This window comes from Phasianus colchicus, chromosome 2 (assembly GCF_987193195.1).
Source record: "Phasianus colchicus chromosome 2, bPhaCol1.hap1.1, whole genome shotgun sequence".
Taxonomy (NCBI): Eukaryota; Metazoa; Chordata; class Aves; order Galliformes; family Phasianidae; genus Phasianus; species Phasianus colchicus.
In genome coordinates this window covers 55,763,649-55,772,493 of record NC_143437.1, presented here as the reverse complement: position 1 = coordinate 55,772,493, position 8,845 = coordinate 55,763,649, and the positions used below count along the sequence as shown (strand labels likewise).

The 8,845-nt window shown below is 40.6% G+C and overlaps 1 long non-coding RNA gene across 1 annotated transcript; it reads right to left on the bottom strand.

Moving 5' to 3' along the window:
• Positions 1-258: 258 nt before the first annotated feature.
• Positions 259-5,596, bottom strand: LOC149919039 (uncharacterized). The gene is made up of 3 exons (XR_016464731.1): positions 5,296-5,596; positions 1,364-1,516; positions 259-786 (listed from the first exon to the last, which is right to left on the bottom strand). It is a non-coding gene; the product is annotated as an uncharacterized LOC149919039 (long non-coding RNA).
• Positions 5,597-8,845: the final 3,249 nt, after the last annotated feature.

The following is an 8,845-nucleotide window of genomic DNA, read 5'->3' as shown; positions in this document are numbered from 1 at the left end:
TTCACTCAATAAAATTCTTTAAATCACATTGGAAATTAAATCATTTAACAATCACAAATGAAAGCAGCTTATTAACCAAAAACCTAAAGTGTCAAATAGAGTACCAAAATAATAAACTTGATATCTCAACTTCTGATACTGTTTGTATTTCTCTTTTTCTACAGAGAACTGCCTACAGCTTTAGTCAGACAGTATACTGAGAAAAGTCATATTAGCCAGGGACTATTATTCCTTGGTCTTTTGTTTTCCTTAGCTGATATCAGTCTGAGTGACTTCATGTAAAATTCAGTGACTAAGGGCCACATTTAATTGACATGGATCTCAGCTGCTTACCTTGCTGTTGTATCTTTGGTAGATGGCAACAGCATTAGAGACTGCCAGGCAGCAGAAGGTCTGTAAAGCACCACAGTGGGACAGATCTGTCACAGCATCTCTCAGTCATCCTAGGCTGAGCATTGGTGAGTAAGCAGTGTCACACCAAATGGGGATGTTACTAAATGAAGTGTGTCATCATGACTACAGATTAAACATTATAAACTTAAAGCAGCTTAAGTCCCTAACTCCCTCCACAGATACACAAATCCAACACTAAAATCTGAAGAATGTTAGCTTTGCATGCCAAATTTTGCATAACAGCTGTATTCCTCTTCAGACCATGAACCCCAACAGCCGGGTGGTGTTGCTGAGCAGAGGAGGCAGATAACAAGGAGAAGTCTTGCTTTCCTCTGCAGCATGTCTGGCCAGGTGACTTAGCTCTGCAGCTTTGTTCTCCCCGTGGCTGTCACACTGGAAGAAAGTAATAGAGGGAATTTCAACACCTTCAGTCTCCTCTCTTTTCTGCCCTTCTACTTTTTACCTTGCTCAGTGCTACCCCATGTTTTTGGAAAACAGTTTTCCTGCCTGATTCAATTAGATTTACAGATACTTTCCCACTGTTCTCTTCTCAGTTGGCCACTGTGTTTTTCCCTGTTTTTTTGTCTTCATGTATTCCAATTGCATTGCTTTAACAAAACTGATGGTGTGCAATTAAGCCTATAATTTTCGTTACGCTCCAAGAGACTGCTTTTGTGCTCTATTGTGCTCCCTGCATCCATACCCCTGAGTCAGAAGCTTTTCATCATAGTATGTCTTTGTTAAGAAACTCATCCTCAGACTGACAGACAGCGTGTTCCATCTAGCATTAAGTTAGCATCAAACTCATCAGAAAAAGCTAACTGCTACAACATAAGGCTGAAGGGAAAATCGACATTAAAAGCTCCAAGAATAAAAAACTCTGCTGTAAAGTGGAGGTACCCGGGAATAAGCCCATAGAGTCAATAAGAAAAGCAGATGAGACCTGAAGCTGTTTAGCAGTGAAACTCACCCCAGAAGTGACCCTATGCCCTTGAGCCCTGCATCCCCTGGGAGCCGCAGTGCAGGAACAGAATGGCCCTTCTGGCTCTGTGCCTGCTTGCTCCTGTGACGCACGGGCGAGGGATTGAAACAGTGAGAGTACGAAGAGGCCTCAGGAGCTTTGCTTTTCATACAAAAAAAAAAAAAAAAAAAGACAGAAATAAATAGAGGCAGGGGTTTGGAGTCTCTAATCAGTAGTGATTGCTTCCTGTGCAGAAGTCAGCTGTTTCCATACAATAGCCAAGCTGTTCAGTCTCTAGGCGCCATCCCAAGGTCATCACTTTTCTATTGCTGTTCCCCACCCCCATGGAAAATTCCTGTGCTCTTTTATGTATATAAGGGGTTTTTTAACCTTGGAAAACTCATGCCTGCCTCCTGCGGTTGTGGAAGTACTCAGCACTAGATGCTGACCTGAACTTGGCTTCTCAGGGCTTGTCAGGGTTTTTCCTTCTCTCCACAGCATCAGTGTGCACTGTGTCTCTTATCTCAACAACTTTTTAAGGCTTTTAAGCCCAATACTTATCTGCACTGTGTCATGTGGAGTATGGAAGCTAAGTTCAATTCTGACATACTTTTTTCCCACTTGCTCTTCTAGGAACTCACATGTCATTGCACTCTGAGACAGTAATAAATGAGGCCATGTCAGTTCCTAGATATTGTTCTCTTATGAAATATTTATTTACACACATACACATCTTGTGCTGCTAAACTTACCCAGTGCAAATGCAAGGAATTGTTTTGTCCTAAAAAATTCTTGAGCTATCACTCCATTGGTTTATTTTTAGATCTGCTAAGCAAAAATTCTAAATCTTCAGAATTCGGATGTCCTGCAAAATATCCAAATACTCATTCTGGGCAGCTTCTTTGTTTTCTCTGAATTCTTTCAAATGTCTTTCATAGGGCTAGACCTGACTTGTGCGACACTAACTTCAAAAAACCTGGGTTCTTTTTCTGTTGCTGCTGACATCAGTTGGGTGAGGAAGTTTACCTCCCTGCAGGTGCGATGGCACTCATAGCCCTGCCTAAGGCTTCCAGCAGCTTTTAATGAATTCCCTGTGAATCTTTGTAGGCTGTCATAGTTTATTTAGCGGAACTGAAAAAATAAAAAAGTGGATTTCAGGAAAGATCTATTTGCTGCCGTGTTGTTAGGAGTGCAAGGTGGGAGCAGCTTACTAACATACCAACCCTAGGATCCCAGCATGTGAAACTGGCTCCTCAGGATGTTTGTCATCAGAATGATTAAGGTCTCACAGCTTTGCCTCTCATGTCACTTACCGCTAATGAAACAGCCGTCCTTCTCAGCCTGTGGCTTAAGCAAAATTCAGGACAACTCAGTAATTTAACATGCAAATTGCAGCGAGGTCAAGTTAGATGAAAACTGTGGGTTTTACTGAATTATCTTTTTTTTTTTTTTTTTCCCCAAAGTTTGTTTCCTACTGATTCTGAAGTAAGCAAGGCTGAGCCACAACAGTGTCCTGCTCTGTGCCCAGATTTGGGTAGCGGGGCCACTTGCCTGTGTAGACACTTTTGAACATACCACTACTTGTAACTTGCCCTTTCATTTCTGTGTGGGTGACTTTTTGGGTTTTTTTTTTTGAGTTCATTCAGGGACACAGAAATCTGCTGTTCAGCTACCCGCCAAATTCATGAATATCTGTGCCTTTCAAATTCCTCCTAAAAAAAGTATGACCAAACTTGCTCACTGTTCTGCTGGGAATAATTTCTATTAAAATACTTTTGTTTGAAGGCTTCTTCCAAGTTCCCTATGCTCTGATTCTTTCTTTTCCAGTACATTATTTCACTGTAATAGTTTCTCTGAGGCTATTTCTAGCTACTGAGTTGATTGTCATACTACCATTAGGCAAGATACCACAAAAACCCTCTCAGATGGCTGTGTCATTTGAAAATCCTAAGTGAGTAACTGCTTAATATGAAATCAGTGCACTATATAAAGGGAAGATAGTAATTTATTTATTTATAACCCTCTATGAATAGATTTTTTTTTAACTTTTATAAGCTAATACATATGTTGATTTGATTGTGAACCAGTATTTTGACATGTTACTATAACTTCCCAGTGACAGGTAGAAACCGAAGCACAAAAAGCCCATAGAATTTTACGTATGTCATTAATACACTGCCTTTTTACCCTTTCCCTGATGGCTGTCACTACAGCAATATGTCAAGCGGCAATGCGATTGTGCAATTATGTTGATATGTTGACATCTTATTCCACCACACAAAGCTTTAAATTAAAGTACCCTTTTTGAGATTTATGTTAAAATATTAACTACAGAGACCTTTGCCTTTTCAAGGATTATATTTCATGTACAATATTTATTGCCACAGTAAGATATCCTCGCACTTTCTTCTAAATATGATGTTCTGTGTCATCACATATCAGCACTAGTATAGGTTACTTGCTTCTGCTTTCCAAAAACTGTTAAGTCCTTGGTTGCCCAGAATAAGGTTTAATATAGAATTCTCTGCAACCCGTACAGTAACGGCACAGAGCACTACAGTTCTTAAAAGTGCAGTCCTTGGGTTTCAGATAACAATGTCACAGCACTGCCTCTGGCACTGATTCTTTATGAGAAAAAAAATAATGAATGTGCATACTTAAGTACTTCAGTGCAATAGCATAGTTAAAAAATGTCCTAGAACTGTATAAGAAAACAAGCAATACAATAAAAATGATACTGTAAATTCTTTGGTCTCTTTCACACTTAAAGAAAATTGAAAAGAAAATGAAAACGCTGCTCCTAATTCGTGCAAACCTATTCTAATTAGGCTTTTGGCCTGGACGCTTTGCTGTACCACACAAATATCACTCAGCAGCCTGCCACATGGACTGAGCTGCAACTCTTTAATGTCCTTTACATTCTTTTCTCCTCTCCCTCTCCCCAGCAGAAAATGGCATGAGATTTGTTAAGAACAAACCAGACTAAAGACAATGGTAAATTAATTCCCAAGAAACAGAGCCAGGATCACCTCCATCCTTTATCACAGTGGTTTAAAATGTATTTTCTTTTAATTTTATTTCTTTATGTTGATTTTTTCCAGGACAATGTGACATTTAAAGCTAATAATGTAGCCAATAACGTGTAATACTGTGGCTCCAAACTTTTATGATCATATAGGAGTTTTATGCTGTTCACTGAAACGTATGAAGTACTCAAGGAAAGGAGATGAAATGGCACTACTTTTAAATGAAGTAAAAGATTAACATGGGGGCTTATTTTACTTAGAGATCTTTTTTTTTTTTCTTTCTTTCTTTTTTTTTTTTTTTTCTTTTATATATTACTGTATGTTATAATAATGTTTCTGGAAAAGACAGGCAGATCAACTTCCTCACTTTCACAGTCAGATATTTCCCAGGTGGGTTAGTAGCTGTGTTCTAACCACTTTTTTTGTGTTTGTCTTCTCTTCCTGTATCTCATTATGAGAAAGATGATTCCTTCCTGCTAGAATTCAATACTTAGTTTATTAAATTTTTTTTCCAGTTAATTATATCATCTTTACCCTGAAAACTGCTGTTTTAGAGGTGAAGTCCCTTGGAACAATAGCTGTTGCATGGCATTTAAAAATCTCTTAAGCGATTAATCATATTCCTGGAGAGTAGGAGTAATAACAAGAATACTCACCGTTAGCATAAAAATATAAGAAGATTTTTAAAAGGGTATAAATCAGTCTTTAGCTGCAGTCTGTTTTGAATTATCAAAGGCAACAGAGAGGGAGAGAAAGGGAGTGGAGAAATGAAATAACCCACGTGAAGTAATAATACAGGAAATACAAAACATATGTAAGCTAAGTTATGAAAATACACCAACATATTTGCCTTTAAAAACCCCTTGTAAACATCTCCAGGGAGAGCAGAAAGAGCCATGGGCAACAGCTGCTCACCTGGGGCCAGGACTCATGGCTGAGCTGAGGCAGCGTGCTGTCCCCGCAACAGTGGTGGAACCTGTCACAGGAGTCAGAGAGCTCCCAGTCAGTTCACCGTAGCACTGGGTGTTCTGTGGCGAGCAGGCATTTCCCCCTGCTGCAAGGAGGGTGAGATCTCTTGGCAGGGAGCTGCAAAGTTCCTCTGTGCAAACACAGTGATGTTGCGTGGCAGCTGGCATCAGGTGATTGTTTACAAAAGCTTTACGTACATTCTAGCATTTAGCATGTGGAGGGACTGAGCAAAGTCTAGGGTTCTTGATGCTGTTAACTGAAGGCCATTGTTTTTAATTACTCAGCTGTTGGGTACTTGTTTAAGAGAGGAACTATAGATAGGCTTACTACTGAGCTTGTGCAGCAGATTCTGTGTTCCTGCTCTATTTGCCTTGACATTCCAAATAATTATAGAATAAAGGAATATTTGGGGTACTACTTTTCTGCCTTCTACGAAGCCCGCAGTTTGAGTGAGTTCTTGTGGCTAATTGATACAAATCATGTGCTTTCTTCGTTGGGATGTGATTTTCTTTGACACAGAATAAGTTTCTTTTACCACTACTTTAATAAAGAATACACACAAAATACACGGATCAAAGTGATTCATTTATGGGCAGAATGATTTTTGCATGTTGCTACTTTGTATGTGGGAACCATTACACAAGGAGAGACGCTGTGAATAGACTTAGTGTTTACATAGTACCAAAGTATAAGGTTGCTCCTTGTCACCAAAACAGCTCTGAACCCTCATGATACACTAACATGTGCGTGGTAACTGATGACACATCACTGTTGCCTACATTAGCACAGCAAAGATGCTTTGTTCTCTGATGTCATGAGTTTCAAATCCCAGCTGGGGATTTACTGACTAAGCCACAGTGAGCTGCTATGAATTCCTCCCAAAAGGAGAAGAGAGAGAAAATAGACAGCCTTTCTCTTTTCCGCCTCACTTTAGAAGTACTGCTAAGCATCGGGTGTGATTTCCCTGTTGGTATTGAAATACCACTACAGTTGTTGCTGACAGGAGCTACGCATACCTATCAGTGGAGAAAACACTTATTAGCCACCCCACAACAACGTATAATACTGATTCCCCTGAATTCAGATGTGTAGATCACAGATGAAACCCTCATTCACATAAAATTAGAAACTGAAATTCCACTCTGCTATAGCTTGGAGCTGGTAATTACATTTCCATTTAGCAGGACTCTTGATCCTCTGCACAAATGCAAACAGAGAAATTCCAATTTTCCTATTACATAGCCACTTCCCAACCTCTCATATTTCTGCAAGTTCTTGCCTTTTAGTAATTACACAATATGTATAGCCTGTGGAAGCTGTTATAATATGTATTTTGTATAGACATGCAAAAAACTATTCTTCTTCGCTGTGAGACATGGGTGATGCAAGTGTATCACCAGAGGCCAGTGGACTTCTACACAAGGTTCATCACACTGAGAATTGAAGCAGAAGAGGACATTCAGTTGGTGGTTGTGACTTTTTAGATGATGATCTCAAAAGACTGCACAGCGACTGAAGAATTAATCTTCCAGCAGAAAGTATTTACTGTGACTATACTGTTAGAGTTGTGCACCTTGGTCACAGAAAAGTTGTGACTGGTTCATGGTCACACAGGAAGGAATTAGGAAGAGGAAAGTTGCCTAGTCAGTGAAATAAATTCTTCACCTTTTCTTCAGAGATTAGTAATTATTTTCTCAGCATCTCAGGTGCTCCCTGTGTATCTACTCATCCCAGAGAAGTGCTTTGAAGCATCATTCCTGCATGGACAGCATGTGAAGATATTGGACAGAGCAGAAATCTAACAATTCCTTGTTGCTGTTATCACGAGGAGTGAAGTCAAGAGGTGTCTGAGCTGGGTAAAGTTTGCAAAGGCTGTCCCAAAGAGAGTGAGCAGCAGCCTCGCTCTCCCTGCCCCCAGCAGCGATGTGCTTCAGAGCAACTTAACAAAAACAGTGCAAAGGGAAAAGTTGTTCCTGGGGAAGAAAAGAGACTTGAAGTCTCTTGCAGTGTGAGAACATTCAAAATTACATAAGGTGACATGAAAGAATCCATCCTGTTTCCTGGGAATGGATGGATCTGAAAGAACTCTTAAAATTAAAGGAATGAATTAAATGAGAACAGATACTAAAATGCAGAGGAGTCAGCAGAGAAGACAGAAACCTGGGTGAATACAAAGACCCAAAGACAGGTTACGTATATCAGGCAGCAACTGTATTTTCTGGATTTATCCAGAAAACAATTAGATGTTGTACTGAGGGACAAGTGTTAGTGGGAAATACTGGTGATAGGTGAACAGTTGGATGGGATGACCTTAGAGGTCTTTTCCAACCTTAGTGATTCTATGATTCTATCAGCCTACACAAATAGAAAACTCTGCCTCACTTTCATTGAAGATAGAGAGTATAAAATGTCTGGACAGACTATTCAGTCAACAACCAAAGCAGGGCTTAACCTTGCTTGTTAAATCAATCCAAACCTGAACACTTCTGTTGACTGTTCTTTCCCTCTGGTGACTGTAGGTCACCTCTAGATTCACACTTTGGCAAAATAAGTCAAAACTTACAATGCAATTACAGCAAATTTCATAAAGTTATACCATAGATTAATAAAGGCTAACATGGTGTTATTAATGTCATTATGGTCTTCTTAAAATATGCCTCCACAAGGCTCAATGAGCATTGCACAAGCTTTGCAGGGCTCCTTGCAAGCTCACTTGGTGTTGACATGCTGCAAGACGGGTCAGCACAGCAGTACCAGCCAAAGCCTGCTCTGGGGATCCTCGGGGCAGGAGAAAAATGGTGGCAGTTGAAGTACTGAAGTGCAGGCTGCATGGCTCCTGCCAGAACAAGAGAAGGAGATGAGGGAGCAACAGTGCAGCCAAGAGCTGACGGGAGACATGCTGCTGCCAGTACTACTGTCTGGGGTAGGAAGCGATGGTGGCTGCTCCTTTTAGGAGGGCTCAACCCTTCTGCTCTTCCTTTTCTCTCCATCTCCAAAAATAATCTTTTGTCCCACACCTCACCAACTTCATTTTCCAGGTCTCCTGTTTTGAGAAGGAGGGCAGCGGTGCTGTGGCCACTTGCTGGCTGCTGACTCCTCCCAGCTGAGAAACAGTAGTGGTGGCAGGTGGCCAGCAAGACAAGCACCATGGTACCCAGAATTTGTAAAAGGAGTCCTAGAAGGGAATGAGAGTAGGCAATACTTGGTATGGAGGAAAGGGATCTCATCTCTCACTGATGTGCTTGGAGCATGAAAGAGCATGAGCACATTTGAGATGTAGTGGGCATCAGGGTATCTTCCTTAGATCTATTATTTTACACGCCCCTGCGTGTCAGCTATGTATCTGGTCTTAAGCTGACTCAATGTAGTTCAGGGGATGATGTGAATTGCACTGACACTGTCCTGTGTTTAAGCTGCCTAAGGCTTCAGAAGAACTTTCAGAAGGTTCTTCTCTCCGCTCTCAGCAGTTTCCAACATATTTCCAGGTGAAAAGGAT